Source organism: Belonocnema kinseyi, chromosome 10 (genome assembly GCF_010883055.1).
Source record: "Belonocnema kinseyi isolate 2016_QV_RU_SX_M_011 chromosome 10, B_treatae_v1, whole genome shotgun sequence".
In the NCBI taxonomy this organism is placed as follows: domain Eukaryota; kingdom Metazoa; phylum Arthropoda; class Insecta; order Hymenoptera; family Cynipidae; genus Belonocnema; species Belonocnema kinseyi.
This window is the reverse complement of record NC_046666.1, coordinates 19013156-19030449: the sequence shown is the minus strand read 5'-3', so window position 1 is coordinate 19030449 and position 17294 is coordinate 19013156.

Here is a 17294-nt window from a genome sequence, read left to right as displayed (position 1 = left end):
AATTCAAGGTCACTACTGAATTCCTTGTTAAAAGTTACTCAAAGAATGATCATGACATTTTTAAAAAAATATTTTAATTTTAACATCATTTAAAAATTAAATGGATCACTACCCCCCCCCTTTCCGGGGGGGGGGGTCGTCACTGCTATTCAACGTTTACATTCCATATGGCTTCACAAAGCGCTTAGACAGTGCACAATATGGTGGTCTAAAAATGCATTAAAAACATTTTTTACAGTATAGGGGGCAACACACTTCCTCAGAAGTTTCCATTTCCGGAAAATAAAAAGACTAGAATTTTACATCTTGCTGTTACTTTTTAGCAATTTCCCTCTTCTTTTCATACGAATGTTTACCAATGGATAATTTAAAATTTAAATATTCACCATAAAACTGTTAACAATTTTCAAATGTTTAAACATATATAAATTATTTAAACAATTTTTTCTTACCAGGAAGTGTGAAAGTTAATCGTATTTTCTGATTCAAATGACAATTAATTACGATTTTAGAAGTTTTCTTGAAAAATGAATTATTTTAACAAATTATTTTTTTAAAACAATTTAAAAGTGGTTAATGTATTCTTTCTATACACACTTTACATGAAATGTATTAAAATTATGTAATTCTTCAATAAAATGTATCATAGGATACTAATTTAAAAAGAAAGGTAATATGTCTGGCTCAATTTTCAGTAATTTTGAAAATAGGCAATGAAAAAGTTTTAAAAGAATTACATAATGTATTCAGAAAAACGTGAGACTGCCATCAATGACAAACAATGACATTTTAATCAGAAAATATGATTATTGTTTATTCTTTCCTCTAAGAAATAATTGTTGAAATAATTTAAATTTGTTTAAATAATTTTTAATTGTTAAGAAAGTCATAACAAATATTCAAGTTCTCCATTAGCAATCGTATGATAAAAATGGATTTTGAAGTGTCTGGTGGCACACGTTAATATTCAAATTTTGAGGGGGAAAAATGCGGATTTTCTCTCTTCGGAAATAAAAACTTTTGTTATAACTCGACGATGCTCTAATTAACTGGTGTTTCCTTATTCACAATTTTTTTCTTTTTTTTCGAAGTTTTTCATCTCTTTCAAACAAAATTTAAACATTTCTTTGAAAATTAATTCTTTTTTTATGTCGAAAATTACCTTTTTTAAACTGATAATTTAAGCCTTACATTTATAATAAAGCATTAATATTTTGAAGTAAAAAATTAAACTATTTGTTTGAAATTGTATTATTATTATTAGTTGAAAATGTATGTATTTTTTATATAAATTTTCATGATTTAAGTTGCCAATTTATATTTTTATTCGAAAATTGATTTTTTATATTTGAATATTTAACCGCTGTGTAAAAAATTCATGTACTTTCAAAGTTTCAATTATTTTTCTGCAAATTCGTTTTCGTGAGTAATTTGAATTTATTTTTTATAGAGATAAAAACAGTTTCTGGATGAAATATAATTTATAACTGGTTTGATTGAAAATTGATATTTTTAAGTTAAAAATTTAATTGTTTTATGGAAAAAGAGAATTCAAAAACTGTTTGGTCAAAGATTCAAATATATTGGCAAAAATTTAAACTATTTGTGCGAAAAATTAGAAAAAAAAATTTGTCGGTCAAGAATTCATTTATTTAACTAAAATTGTAACCAGTCTCTTTTGGCTAAAGACTCACATTTTTGATGAGAGGTTTAACTATTTAGTTGAAAACTCAACTATTTCGGTAGAAAAAACAACTTTGATGTTTTAATTAAAAATTTCAAAAGTTTAGTTGAAAATGCGTGTAAATTTTTTCCAAAAGAAAATAAAATATATGATTTTGACCTAAAATTAATTGTTAAAAATTAACTTCAATAGTTAGGAATAATTAGATTAGTTAAAGCTAATCATTTTTTTTTAAAAGTCAGATATTTTCTTAAACGCTTATTTTTTGGTATTTAAAATTTTTTATGGGAAAATTCAACCACTCCATTTTCAATTAAAAAGTCATTTGTTTTTGATGCAAATTAAAATATTTAGCAGAAAATTGATCTTTTCTAATTGCAAATTTAACGATTTGATTGAAACTTTGAATATTTTGATAAAAAATTGTATGATCTTTTATTTCAGAAATAAATGAACTTACTAAAAGTCTATATTTTTGATCTAAATCAATATTTGTAGTTAAAAATGTTACTATTTGGTTAGAAAATAATCACGTTCAATTTGAAATTGATGGAATGAATAAAGTTTTTTTATGAAGTCGATAACATATTACTTGGAAATAAAAACTTGGTATTATATTTGGTCACTAAATAAAAGTTGATAATTTTTTAGACTGCATTAATTAACAAATGCCATATTCAGCTATTTATGGAGGTATAAATTTTTTTTTTGATGAAATTAACTGTAAATAACTGTCAATTGATTAATTTATTGTAATTAATGGTGAAGACAAGGTATGCCTTAATTAATTAACATTTAAATTAATTTTTTATTTATATTTGTGTTTCCAATAAAGGCTTATGTACTATGTGATCATTTTAAATATGATTTTTTACGATTGAAAGTTGAATTTTCAAAAAAATAGTTGAATTTTTACCCAAAAAAGAGGTCTTTTTTTTACTTTTTATCATCAAAGTATGAGTTTTGAATGAGAAGAAAATTTTCAACACAGATACTTGAACTTTCAACATAACAGATTAATTTTTAACCGGAAAGGTTGAATTTTTAACAAAAGTTTTGAATTTTTTAACAAACAGTTGCATGTCTGTCTAAAAAAGATGCAGTTTCTGCTATAATATATGAATTTTTAAATAAAAAATCTTAATTGTCAAAAGAACTGCTGAATTCTTATAGAAAAGAGTTCAGTTCAGGGTTTAAGACCACAATAGGAACATTTAACCAGTTTCTTTTCTACAAATAGTTGACCTAAAAATAAAAAAAAATAAAAAAACAGTTGAATAGTTTCCCCTGACCATAAATAATTAAATACCAGAATCTTGAACTTGTAATGTTTCAGACAGTTTCTCACTTTCTATTGAAAAATAAAATTTCCTGAATTAAAAAAAAATTGTTGTCAGCTAGGTTCATTTTTCATTTAACAGGTTTCTTTGGCGCGTAAGATTGAATAAATAATAAATTCCTCTAAAAACTAACCGTAACAAAATCTCACAATCCCTCTCAACTCCCTGAGTTGTTTCCCTTTTTTACAAATTTATCAAAATAGCTTAAAAACTTGCTTTTGTACCTCTAAATTTCAAATAAAAATAACATGACTTTCAAAAATGTTAGCGCTTACAATGCAGAAAAAAAGATTTCCCAGATAGAAATAATCTAGGGCAAAAGGTACGGCGACTAGTTCCAAGCACTCTTGAATGAGTTCAAGAATATTCTCTAGTTAAAGTCATGTTACCATTCTGGATAAGTGAAATTTAACTAATTTATAACGAGATTTCTTTGGATTTTATTAGAATCGAGCTTGATCCAATTGATTTATTTTATTCGAAAAAAATTATCAATTCAATTTTTGTAAGCTTTCTATATTTTTTGTAAATTTATATAATTAATAATTATTCAACGCTTCAATTAAATGTATGTACGTTCCTCTAACAACTCCACAACGGGATTTGAAAATCTTCTGTATTTTTGGCACTTTTTTGGATTCTTTTTTGTACTTTTTTTGAGCACTGATGCCAATTTTTTGGTTTTTTTAGTTTTCTTGAAACACTGACTTTTGGTTAGCGGTGCTGGCCACCAGCACCTCCGAAACGGAATTCGAAAATTTTGTTTATTTTGGAATTTTTAGGATCTTTCGAGGCTGTGTTTGGGCACCGATACTGATTTCTCGGCTCTTTTAGTGTTAATAAACAACCGACTTTTGGGCGTAGGTGCTGGCCACCAGCACCTCCACTGCAAAAAATTGAAAAAATTGAGAAAACCATTAACGTCATGATTTTTAGTTTTTTTTGGCATTTAACAAGTGCCAAAGCTAATTTTTTTAAGACAAACCTTAGCTCTTCAAAACTATTCTTGAAATAAAATAAGCACTTGTACTGAATTTAAGCATATTAGAATTTTTGGCTTTTTTGGGCCCTTCTTTTGCACCGATACTGATTTTCGTGTTCTCTTATTTTGATCAAAAAACCGAATTTTTGGGGAGAGGTGCTGGCCGCCAGCACTTTAAGTACATAAAATTGAAAAAATTTAAAATATAAATCGGGCCATAATTTTTTGCTTTCAAAAACTGCAAAAGTTAATTTTTTTTAATAGTCCCTATCTCTTATAAATTACACTTAAAATAAATTGTGCACTCAGCCTGAATGTAAGAAAATCTGAATATTGTGCTATGCTTAGGCGCTTAAAAATACTCACAAATTATTTTTAAAAATCAACACTCAACACTTAAAATAATTAAAAAGCGAAAAGTATTGAGTAAATACGAAAGTTCATATACCGTAGGTCTGAACTAGTTTTGACCTGATTAAAAATAAAAAATTATATTGTGCAGAACCAGGCCTTAACACTAAGAGCTACCCCTAACTAAAAATATAGATATTAAATGAAACCAAAAAATCAGTTATTTTGTGGGAAAATAAAACACTGCCGAAAAATCTCCAAATAAAAAAAACATCATAATAATTACCCTCGAAATCTCTGAACTATACCCAGTACCCCAATACCCCACTATAATAATGAAAAATAAAAAAATGCAAAATGCAAGGGGAGTCTTGATTCATTTAATTTTATAGGAGCCCAAAAATAGTCAATTAATTTTTCCTTTTTTGAATAGCCCAGAAAATTCTAAAATTCTAGCGCTGTTTAGTGTATTAGTGCTTAAAGAGAACCCAAAAAGGCTAAAAATCCTGATCTGCTTACATAAAGTTTCACTGGATATTTTATTTTAAGAGAAGTTTTTCAGAAATAGGGGCTGTTTTTTGCAAATCAACTTTGGAATTTTTAGAGACAAAAAAATTTTTGGCGTTGTTCATTTTTTCAATTTTTTAAATTCAATATAGTGGAGGTGCCGGCGGCCAGCACCTCCTCAAAATGTATGGTTTTTTAAAAAAATAACAGCGCTCTGAAATCGCTACTGGCGCCCAAGAAGAACCTGATTAAAGCCAAGAATTTGATTTGCTTACATTAAGTTGGAGTGCATATTTAATTTCAAATGTAGTTTTAAAGATAGGGATTTTTTTAAAATTGATTCTTTTAGTTTTGGTTGGCACAAAACAAGCCCAAAATTGCGGCGTGTTTGATTTTTAAAATTCTTTTCATTTTCGGGATTGATTTAACCCAACCATTCATTAGGTGAAAATATATTTAGTTATTCATTAGTGGGTTTCCCTAGTTTTTTAAAGACTTTTTTAAGTTAAATTTAGTTTGCTAAATTAAATTAATTTTTATTAATAATATAATATAATTAATTTATAATATAATTTTTATATAATTTTAGAGATACTGATTTCAGACAAAAATGCGACTTTCGATTGTTAGCCTGAGCTATTATTTTTCAAAATAATAATAAATCTTTATAAATTTATCTTGGTTAATGTAAATTAATTGCATATTCACTTCAACTTGAAATTATGTTAGAAGTAATGGGAATTTATGAAGAATCGCATGAGAAAAGGAGTAAGGAATTAAGGAAAGGAATTAGGCGGCAAATAGCTGAACTTAGAAAATAAATAAAGAAATGGGAAGAAGTCAGGGAATATTTAGAAAAAAGGAATCAATCATCAGAACAAAAACTAGAGAGGCAGGAATATAATACAAAGATAGTGGCGACTCAAGGTAGCACAAATGAAATAGAAAGCTCAAACCGGGATTCTGGAGGGGGCTGAAATAAGAATACGGAGAAGAAAGACTGAGAAAAGTAGAAGCAAGAATCGAAAGGAAAGAGAGCGAAGAAAGAAAGTGATAGATAGTGATAAATGGTATAATAGTAGGGGGAAGGAGCTTATGGAAGGAGTAAAAGAAGTACTAGAAAGAATTGACAATGAGGTAGAGGGGAGCAAATAGTACTGGTATAACTAAAGAAATAAAAACATAGGAGAGAAGTGATAGCAAACAAGAGGATGTTGTATGGAAGCTCTGAGAAAATAGAGAATGATTTTTCATGGTAAAAAAGGAAGATGCAGTATAAGTTAAGAAAATTAGCGGAAGAGGAAAGAAAAAAGGGAACGAGAACATGGGTTAAGTAGAGGAGAATACACATAGGTGAAGTATGGTGGGATTGGGATAAAGAAGGAGAAAAGATCGTAATAAATGAAGTGTCGGAAAAGTGGGAGACGAAGGAACGGGAGAAGGGAAAATCAGGAATTGAAAAAAGCAAAAGAGACGAGAAACAAAGGTGGGAAGAATGGATGATTATTGGAATATAACAGGATTGGAGAGAAAAGATATTGAGTTTACAAGAAACTTGACGGAGTGGGATAAAGTAATAATGATGAACACGTGGCTAGATGAAAACAGATTCGAAATTTTAAGGGGAAGGTTGTTATATTAATTTAAATCACTTTCCCTTAATAGTGGCATAAGAGGCCGAAAAAAGTATCAGCAATATGAAAAAAGGAAGCAAAGGTAAAAAGTGTAAGAAAAGGTGATCGGTCAAGGGAAGGAAAAGAAAAGTTTAGAGAAAAGGTCAAAAATATCAAAATGGGAGAGAGAATGTGGACGAGAAGATAGACAAAATGGTAGAAAAATTAAAAAGACGATTAAAGTGCACAAACAAAAATGAAGTTAGTAAAAGGGGAAATATAAGTAGATGGGATGATGATTGTAAAGAGAAAAAAAGGAGGTGAAAAAGAAAGATAGAAGGTGAAGAAAACAACGAAGTAATGGGAAAAAATATAGGAGAAAGAGTATACTGAGTTGTGTGATCAAAAGGAAGAGAATACAATTTTGAGGTAGAGGCAAAGAAGGCTAGCACCAAAGAATAGGTGTCGAAGGTAGTAAATAGAGAAAAAAACAAGATAAACGGCTAAATCAAGATATTGAAATAATAGAATAAAAAAATATTTTTTTTTATTTGTTAGGAGGTATAGTGAGAAAAGTTAGAAAAGGAGGAAAAAAGTAAAAAAAAAAGATGAGGAAAAGGACATAACAAGGGAAGAAATAGTCAAAGTGTTAGGAATAATGAAGGACGGAAAGGCACCTATTACAGATGAGATTCCAAATGGATTATGGAAATATTAAGGGATGGAACTAGAGGAATGGGCATGGATGATATGTAATCGAGTATGGAGAGAAGAGAGGTGGCCAGCGTTTTGGAAGAAAGAAGTCGTGATACCAATAGCGAAGCAAGGCAAAGGAAAAGAGGTTAACGATTGTAGGGATTTTATGATGATGGCAACACTGTACGAAATATATGTAACGGTTTCGTGGGAGAGATTGTAAAAAGAAGTTAGGGAAAAAAACATTGAGTCCCCCAATCAGACAGGGTTTAAAAAAGAAATAGGGATGATTGACAACATATAATGTTCTGAACTATCTAGTAAATAAGAGAATTGAACGAAAAAAAGGGGCAATGATAGTAATTTTCGTGAACTTTAAGGCGGCGTTTGACTCATTAGACCAAGGCGAAATAGAAAAAGTTATAGAGAAAAAGGACATAAAAAAGGGATCATTAAAGAGAGTATCGGAAATTTTTAGAGAAGAAGAAGCAGGGTAAAGGTAGGAGAGCAAGTAGGAGTTAGTTTCTGGTTGGTGAGCGCAGTGAGGAAAGGATGTCCTCTGAGCCCACTTTTATTTAATACATTAATGTGACTTGGAAGAAAAATACGGAGAAAAGGTTGGGGAGGGGTTAGGATAGGGAATGAAAAGATATATACAATGGCATACGCAGACGGCATAATGTTGATGCCAGAGGATGAAGAAGGGAAGGCGGGCGTAATTACAGGATTAGAGAAATACTTAGATGGGAAAAAGCTGATTGTAATTATAAAAAAGACAAAGATAATGACATTAAGAAAAGAAGGAAGAAAAAAGAAAGAATGGACGGTGAGATGGAAGGGAATGAAGTTAGAAGAAGTAGGAGAGTTTAAATATTTGAGATAGATTTTAAAAACAAATGGAGATCATGGAGATTATATAATAGAAAGGCTAACAAAAGCAGCAGAAGTAGTGAAACAGATATAGGGAATAGGAAGAAATTAAAAAAAAATTGGAGAAGGAGAATGTTGTTATTTGATACGCTAGTATGGTCGTTCCATCACCTTATCAGGTGATGGAGCAGAGATATAGGAATAAAAAGATAGTAAAGATATTAGGAGTTTACAAGAAAGGTATATAAGGTGGAAACTAGGGGTAGATTGGAGGAAGCCAGGATATATCGTGAGAGAAGAAGCGCAAAAGGATAAGTTGAGTATCAGAGCGGGAAAAAGGGCATGAAAATTCAAGGCGAAGCTTGGAGAGGAAAATAGAGGGGAGTTAGCGAGCGAGAGTTTGATGGTGGTAAAAGGAGGGAGAGGGACGAAGCTGGAATTAACAAGATGAGAAGAAGAAAAAAGGCAGTTTTTCAATGCTAGAAACATAGAAGACGGGACTAGAGTAACTAGGAATGTATGAAATTAAAGACGGTAATTCAAGGAATTCATGGAATGGAAGGTGTCAATTTATGGGGTTCGTAGAATGTAAGGTAGCAATTCCCGAAATGCATTTCGTGAATTCCGTGACTTCTTTTAATTCCGTAAATTCCTCAAATCCTGTGAATTCCTTGAATTCTCTAAATTCTTTTGGATTCCACGAATAAGTTAAATTTCTAAATTCTGCAAATTTAATTAATATTGCGAATTTCATGAGCTTTATGAATCCTCCGAAATTCACGAAATTACCGTAAATGTTATAAATTATATAAATTCCATGAAATCCCGCGAATCACACAAATTCCGTCAATTTCCTTCATTTTATTAATTCAATGCATTTTATAAATCTAGTGAATTTCGTGACTTTAGCAAATCACGTAATTCCGTGAATTCGACCATTTCAATCATTTCTATGAAATCCATGAATTTCGCATATTACGATAATTCCATAAATTCCGTGTATTTCGTGAATTCCGTGGATTTTATGAATTCGTTGATTTCTGTGAATTCCGAAAATCAAGTAAATTCCGTGATTACAGTAAATTCTTTGATTCCTGTGAATTCTGTCAATTCCGCGGATTCAATAATTTCCAAAAATACCGTGAGTTCCAGAAATTTCGTGAATTATTTCAATTTCATGAATTTTGCGAATACCTTGACTTCCGTGGATTTCTTTTATTCCTCAACTTAAGTAAATGGCATGAGTTCCGTAAATACCACGAACTTCGTTAATGCTTTTATTTCCGTGAACTTAATAAATGTCTTGAATTCCATCAATTCCGTGAATTACCTGTGCAGAATTTTCGTATAATAAACGTTCTAATACGTATGATGTTAGTTATCACTAAACATTGACTATAAGAATAAAAAGTAAAACAGCCGGAACTCTACAGATATGAGTGGCGTTGTGTAAAAATTAAGAATAATTACACGAAAATTTATCATATTATTATGTTTTTTTTATTTATTTTTTTATTAATTTATTATTTAATAAATGAATTGGGAAAATAATTCGTGAATTTTGCTTTCTATTTGCAGAAATGGTAGCCACATCACTTGGGCAAAACCAGTTAGGAGTTCCTCTTCCAGCAGTTCATCCTCCAGCAGTTCCTACTTTTGACTTGTATCTTTATTTTATTACACATGCCGAAAGTATTTTAAATCCAAATACGGTTGTATTACTGAAAAAGGGGGATATTCACTCAGTAGTAACAGATAAGAAAAAACAGTTCGTCATTGGAATACTCATGTGGGAGGTACCTAAGTTGTTGCCATTAGTGGTTCCTAAAAGAGAGTATTTGGACAGTGGGATCCCATCTAACTGTAAACAAAATCCCGAATACTATGACAGAGTTAAAGTGAGGATAATAGAAAATTCTGCCAGCCAGACTGAACACGTAGAGAGAGATGACAAAAAGATTCCTTACTGGAAGCCAATCAATACTTTTCCACACCATCTACTTAAAGCGAAGATTGAAACCTAGGTTGCTCATTAGGGTGGTTCAAAAATGCATTGGAAATTTTCTTTTTTAATTTTTATGGAGAAACCTCAGAAATTGGTTGGTTCTCGCGCTTCGCGCTCGATCTTTATATTTTTCGCAGATTTTTGCGCAAACCTCTTAAAATGTAAATTTAAAGCTTCCACCACTGTAATTTCGTGATTGTGAATTCTCTTTTGTTAGAAGGGCTTAGAACGAATGTTTGAGCACACCTACGGCGTGCGACGGATGGCTTTCGCACTCCGCGCTCGGTCTTTGCATTTCTCCCACATTCGAGTACAGACCTTTTAAAATCAAAGGTCAAAGGATTGACAACTGTATTTTCGTGATTGTTGAATCTCTTTTTCTAAAGCTCTTTTGGCTCTAAAGAACATATTCTCATCACGTATCTCGTGCTTCGCAATTGATTTTTTCGAAAATGTCAACTTTTCTACATTAAACACAACTCATGTATATCAAATATAATAAATTTTTTTTGTAACTCTGTCTGAAATTGCTTATTTAGATATTGAAAAATAAAGCGAAAACTGTATTTATCATAATTATTTTAATATTTATTTCTTATTTTGCTTTAAGTTGTATTCTAAGGTGCGCTGAAACATGTATCATTTCAATAAATTAATATAATTAAAATTCATAATATGCATAAAAGTTGAATCATACTAATTCTTATTTCCTTGTTTTTATTTTTTTTTATTTATAATCTTGTTGTTTACAATTGAAGAGAAACTGCTGCGTTCGTACCTTGTGTCGTTTTTTAACAAAAATTAATATTTTATTTTGAATGTTATATTTTACGACTGAACCAAAAACTACGTGTTCTATCGAAAATTATAGCTTTTTTTTGGAGAAACAAGTTTTGTTTAATTTTTTTCATAGCTTGTATCGTTAGTCCCAAAATTTTTCATTTTTCTTATTTTTAATGTTGTTTATTACTAATAAAAACAAAAACTACGCGTCCTATCGAAAAGTGATTATAACAAATTTGTAGATCTTTCCAGCGCGCGCAATTTTAGCTTATTCATTTGTTTCGTATCTTGCATAGTTTACCTAAATATTGAAATTGATAGATTTTGCATTATTTTTCGTACAATCAAATTTTAAATTTTCAACTTTTTGTTCAAATTAAAAAAGTTGTTATAATGTTCTTGAAGGGATTTCAAAAATCAACGTTTTTCTTACCTTGACTTTTTTCATACCATGCGTTGTTTGGTTTAAATTCTTCATTTTAGTTTTTTTTTAATTGGCTGGTTTACAATCTAATTCTTTCTCTTTAGGTCAATGAAAAGTGTGCCAAAGCAGAATCCTCAATATTATTTCAATCGAGATGAAACTTAACAATTCTCTTTAAAATTATCCATAGAATACGAATGAAATATCGCTTTTCAAATATCAACACCATAAGTCTGTTTTATAGGGTTGTTTTATTATCATAATTAGATGTGCACATAATTTGTTTAAATAATTTATTATTATTTTTAGTTATTTTCTCACAGAATGAAGTGAGAAAGATGCAGTTGTCCATTTTTCAATAAGAAAGAAGTGATAGTTCATTAATATTAAGAAGAGTAATTGTTCAAATAATTTATTATTGTTGATAATCATATTATATTTGAATAATGCTAGAAAGATGCTGTTTTTTTTTAACTTTTGGGTTTTTGTCCAATTTTCAATAGGAGTAAAGTAAAAATACGTTGAATTAAAAACAAATTGTTTAAAATTGTTTAAAACTATATTTCCTTACATAATTGCTTAGCCAATCGCAAGCACTCTCCCAGTGTAGGTTCTTGTAATGTAGTGTATTAGGAGTGGGTAAAACGCTTGGTGAGCTGTTTGACTCAGTCAATTCGTCAGTACAGCTATGAGTGAGCAACGGGTTTCAGTGTCCGTTGCACAACGGGTTATAATAAAGCTTTTAACTAAAGAAGGCGTTAAACCGTGCGAAATTTTGACTCGATTGAAGGATCAGTATGTGGATGATACTCTGTCTAAAACTGAAGTGTTTGATTGGGCCAAAAAGTTTAAGAGTGGACGAGAAAGTATGGAAAATGTGTGTCATAATCGACGTCCAAGATCAAGTGTCACTGGCGATAACGTTGGTACAGTTCGTGACCTTATTGAAAGTGACAGGCGATTCACTATTCATGAAATCGCTTTACATGGAAGCGCTCAAACAGTCATTAAAAATCATTTTGGTTTCAAAAAAATCTGTGCACGATGGGTCCCGAAGTTATTGAACGAAGATCAAAAAAACATCCGACTGCGAATCAGTAAGAGACATCTGAATCGATTTCGGCGGGAGGAAGAGACTTTTTTGAAGCATATCGTGACATGTGATGAAACATGGGTGCCTCATTACACTCCCGAGTCCAAGATGGCGAGTAAAGAATGGCGAAGGAAAGACGAAGCCGGTCCTGTGAAAGCCAAAACCCGTCTCTCAGCTGGTAAGGTCCTCGCGACCGTCTTTTTCGACTACAGGGGAGTGTTGCGCCATGATTTCCTACATGATCGACGTACGGTTAATGCTGCCTACTACTGCCAGCTATTGGAGGCAGCAAAAGCCGCTTACAGAAGCAAAAGACGCGGTAACCCCATCAGAAACATCATCCTTCTTCATGACAATGCCAGGCCACATACGGCGGGTGAAACGAAACAAAAACTGGAGGATATGCATTGGGAAACCCTGGAGCATCCTCCATACAGCCCAGATTTGTCACCCTGTGACTATCATTTGTCTGCGCCCATGAAAGATGCACTTGGAGGATTGCGATTTGACAACGATCAAGATGTTGAGGAATTCGTGCGCAATTGGTTGATGACTCGACCTCAAAGTTTCTACGAGCAAGGAATTAACAAGCTTCCAAACCGCTGGAAAAAATGTGTAGAGCGTGAAGGAGACTATGTAGAAAAATAATCAATAGTATTTTTGTATTGTTTTATAAATAAATAAATATTAAAAAAGAATTCCGGTTAATATTTGATTCACCCTCGTAGCTTTTATTATATATTACCTCATTAACTGAAAAAGGACAGAAAGGTCAAAATTTCCGAAAACCCGCAACAATCAGACATTTCTATAGATGGAGATAGTCATAAACAATAATGATTTATTTAAACAATTAATTTTGCTGAATACAATAAACAATCAAGTCACGCCTAATCAAAAACAAACAGTTGAAAATTTCAGGAAAAACTGCAACATACTACTAATTAAGCAAAGAAAGTATTACAAATAATGATAATAAATTGTTGATATAATTATTTTTGTTTACTTGTATTCATCGTTTCTTTACTATATTTAAAAACTTGACAAAAAGCCAGAAATTGGAAGAAAAAAACCGCATTTTTCTAGCGTTATTCAAATATAATACTATTTTTCATAATAACAATAATAAATTGCTTCAGCAATTAATGTTTTTGTCTTCAATTAATTAAATACCTTATCGTATTTAAAAATTTGACCACCAGTGAATTTTTTAAGACTGCAATTTTGCAGAATTTTGCTTAAATAATATTATTAACAATGATGATAAATTGTTTAAAGAATCACGCTTATTAACAATAATGAACTATCACTTCTCTGTAATTAAAAATCTAATAAAAGGTGAATACAATCCGGGTGTGTGGTTTGTGTGAACCCGACTTGATCTAAAGTTGAGGTGGTTGAAAACAAGTCTCAAAGGCTAGTGGTAGAGTGTTCTGAGCTGTTCGTGCTTCGAGGCAGAGGCTACTTTGCCACGACGCTTCCTGGTCGCTGCTTGGCCCTCGTAGTGGGCCAGTTGCTCTAGATGCGGATGTTGGCTGGAGTTGGAAACGGCCCCCGGACAAGCAAGTTGAGGTCGTTGCTTTGCAGGAACTCATCCAGTTGATCCATCGACGAGAAGGAGCTTGACCTAGAAGTCTAGGTCGCGTCTGAAAACACCATAAGGGCATTGCCAGGGAGCAGTGACCGGCGAGCGGAGGAGTTCATCCTCGTCAATGAAGATGACCTCGTCGCCGCTTTCCTCTCATCAAAAGCGCTTGCAGGGAGAAGGGGTGCTTGGCTGGCGAGCCAAAACGTCCGGGGTCTCGTAACATCAGGATAAATACAGACGGCCCGAAACTGCGGGGGAAGGTAAATGCCGAATGAATGGCACTTGAGAGGAAGTAGGAAGAAGTACGACAGAACGAACTACGGCCTTAGGGTGAGACGTGAAGGAGGAGGGAGATGCGTTAAGCCGGTAGTCTTCTAAGTGAAGGCCGGATTGAAGAGCATCTCGCAGGGCGGCTAAGCGGCAGCGGACTCGGGTGAGCTTGCCAGGACAGGAAGGCTTTGATTTTTCAGGCATATATCTGGGGGAGGATAGGAGTGCGAGAGAAAGTGCAGCAAAGACTATCGGAGCTGCGAGAATGCTTACCGGTCTTAGAAAGAAGGCGAGCTAAAGGCTACCGGAGCTGGGAGGAGAGCTTGTCGACCTTGGAAGAAGAGTATAGAGAAAGAAACCGTAGCTGCGAGAAGAGCTTACCAAACCAGTAGAAAAAAAGAAATAGGAAAGCGTGCCAGGCGAGGCTGCAAGAGCGTAACGACCTCTGAAAGATAGAAAAGAGAGCAGGCGAAGCTGCAGAAAGCCTACCGACCCTGAAAGAAGTATAGAGAGTTGCGGGCCTGCAAAGAGAGTACCGACCAAGAGTCGGTCACAAAAAATGGTACAAAAGGTAACCGAAGGCGATCGGGGGACTGAGGTTACCCTAACGGAAGCCCGAGTAAGAGTGCGTACTTTCGCTTGTACGCACCCGCTTTTATTTGCGCCAAACGAGAGGCGATGCGGCCAGCGAATAACTCGGTCCTCTCGGTAACTCGCATCGCTGATGAAGGGGCGTAGCGGCTGCCCAGTTCATCCCCACTTTCCATTTAAAAGTATAAATAAAGTCTATAACGCAATGTGCGGATATAAAGTAAAACTTATAATAAAATTATCTAAATAATTAAAATAATACTAAAAACAGCAAAAAAATCATAATTGATGACATGAAATATTTCGGGTTTCACTCGTGTAAAAAACTACGAATTTTGCCGACGTTGTTTAAATAAAAAGACTTGATTGGCCAATCAGGTTTGACCAGTTCCCACGGTGGGGCGCTCTGACAAATCACAGGCATCGTAGAGTATATACAAAAACAACATAACCTGATACCTCAGTTTCGGCCAACCCTGAAGAAGTGAACTGCAATGTTCACGAAATCTCACGAATCATCTTAAAAGCATTTAATCTATGATTAAAGAAATCTACGAGGATAGTATCTTATTAAAACCAACATATTCAGTAAGCTCAGGACTTCTTAAGGTAAGCTACTAACATCCTTAGCTTTTCTGAAACGGCGCAGGGACAACAAAATCGTCTCAAAATTCTGACAACTGAAAAATGACTTAAGAACATCTAAATCCTAATTAATTCTGCATAACACAAGTTTGCTTCTCTTGAAAGAAAGAATAGAACATACGAAATTTCTTTCGCAAATCTTTTGACTAATTCCGACGGATTAGAGAGTTCGAAACTCAAAAACAAAAAATAAAATTAGACAAATTATTTCCAGTGAAGCAATCACAACTAAAAGATACAGTAAAAAACATTTCTGACCATCCTTTAAAGAATGAAATAATTTCAGCTTTATCTAAAGGACATGATTTAGCAGTAGCTCCTTCCTTAAACTTCACAAAGCAAGAAAAAATTCCAGTTAAAGAACTCATTTGGAATAAAGATATTATAATATTACCGGCAGACAAAGGAGCCACAACAGTAATGATAAATAATGAAGACTATAACAACAAAATCATGGACCTTCTAGCTGACGACACAAACACAAAACACACACTTAAAAACTATGGCTCATACAATCCGGAAAAAATTGGCTAGACTCAGATACTCTGGAACGAGTTAAGGAATATTCTTTAGTTGAAATTATGTTACAATTCTTGATTAGTATGCTGCCTGTTCTCAAAAGAATGTGGATCCAAATTTTTATTCTGTTTTTCAATTTATTGATACTCGAATTTGTTGCTGAGTACAATGCAGAATAATTTAGAGTGCATTCTTTGTTGTAGTATTGTTTTCTAATTTGACCTACAAGAACGTTGAAATTAAAAAAAAAATGTTTCTTAAATCGCAGTATTCTCCAAATCTACTATTATTCAATAGTTAATTGATAATTAATAAGACATAATTAATAATAATTATATTTAATCAATATGATATGATATAATAATTAATTTATTTAATTAATTGATTTGTAATTATTCAATACCTCCATTTCATATGGCTCCACCTGGCGCTTCGAGAATAAAAATTTTTTAGTGAAATTAAATAATTACAAATACTTTAGAGCATCCGTTCAATTTGAATCTACGTCGAGCTTTTATAGTGCTCAGCTTCACGTCGAGTTTGGTCTAATCGATTAATTTGATCAGTAGAAAAATTTATTGGTATAATTAGATCAGAGATTCTAATTTTTCATCATATTATATGATCGATATATTTTGACGCTTATTATTTAGTGCTACCATTCTATATGGCTCTACGTTGCACTTAGGAAGTGTACAGCGCTACGTCGCGCTTAGCCTCATCGATTAATTTATTGAGTACAGAAATTTTTTGATTCCATTACTGGAAAGATTTTAATTTTCTTATAAAACTTAAAATTAATTAATTAATTACAACTTAAAAATGGACAAATATTTAACAATTTCAGGCAAAGAATACAACTTAATATTATACTTCTAGGAGAATATTATTGAAAATAAGAATGAATCTTCTACACAATTATCTTTGCTAAATTAAATTAATTATAAGGTTACTTAAGCTGATAGATAGACAAATAATAATGAATCGTTTCAGCATATAGTTTTGTTATCATCAATTGATTATTAATTGACGCTATTCATTGGATTATTATTTTTCTTTCTCTAAAGAAATTTATTAATTGAGCCATACAATAACCCTTAAAATAATGTTGTCTATTTCACAGTATTAAATCTGTCTCTTTTTAGAATATTTGTTTTTTCTTCTGCTTTTAAAACGTTCCACCTTTTTGGTGATTTTTCGTATAAATTTTTGTTCTTTACAAAAATCATCTTTTTGGTCATAACATTAATTATTTTGTCACGTAACCAAATTATCTTGTTAAAAACTTATCTTTTATGTAAGAAATTAGGTCTCTACCAATTAAAAATTAATA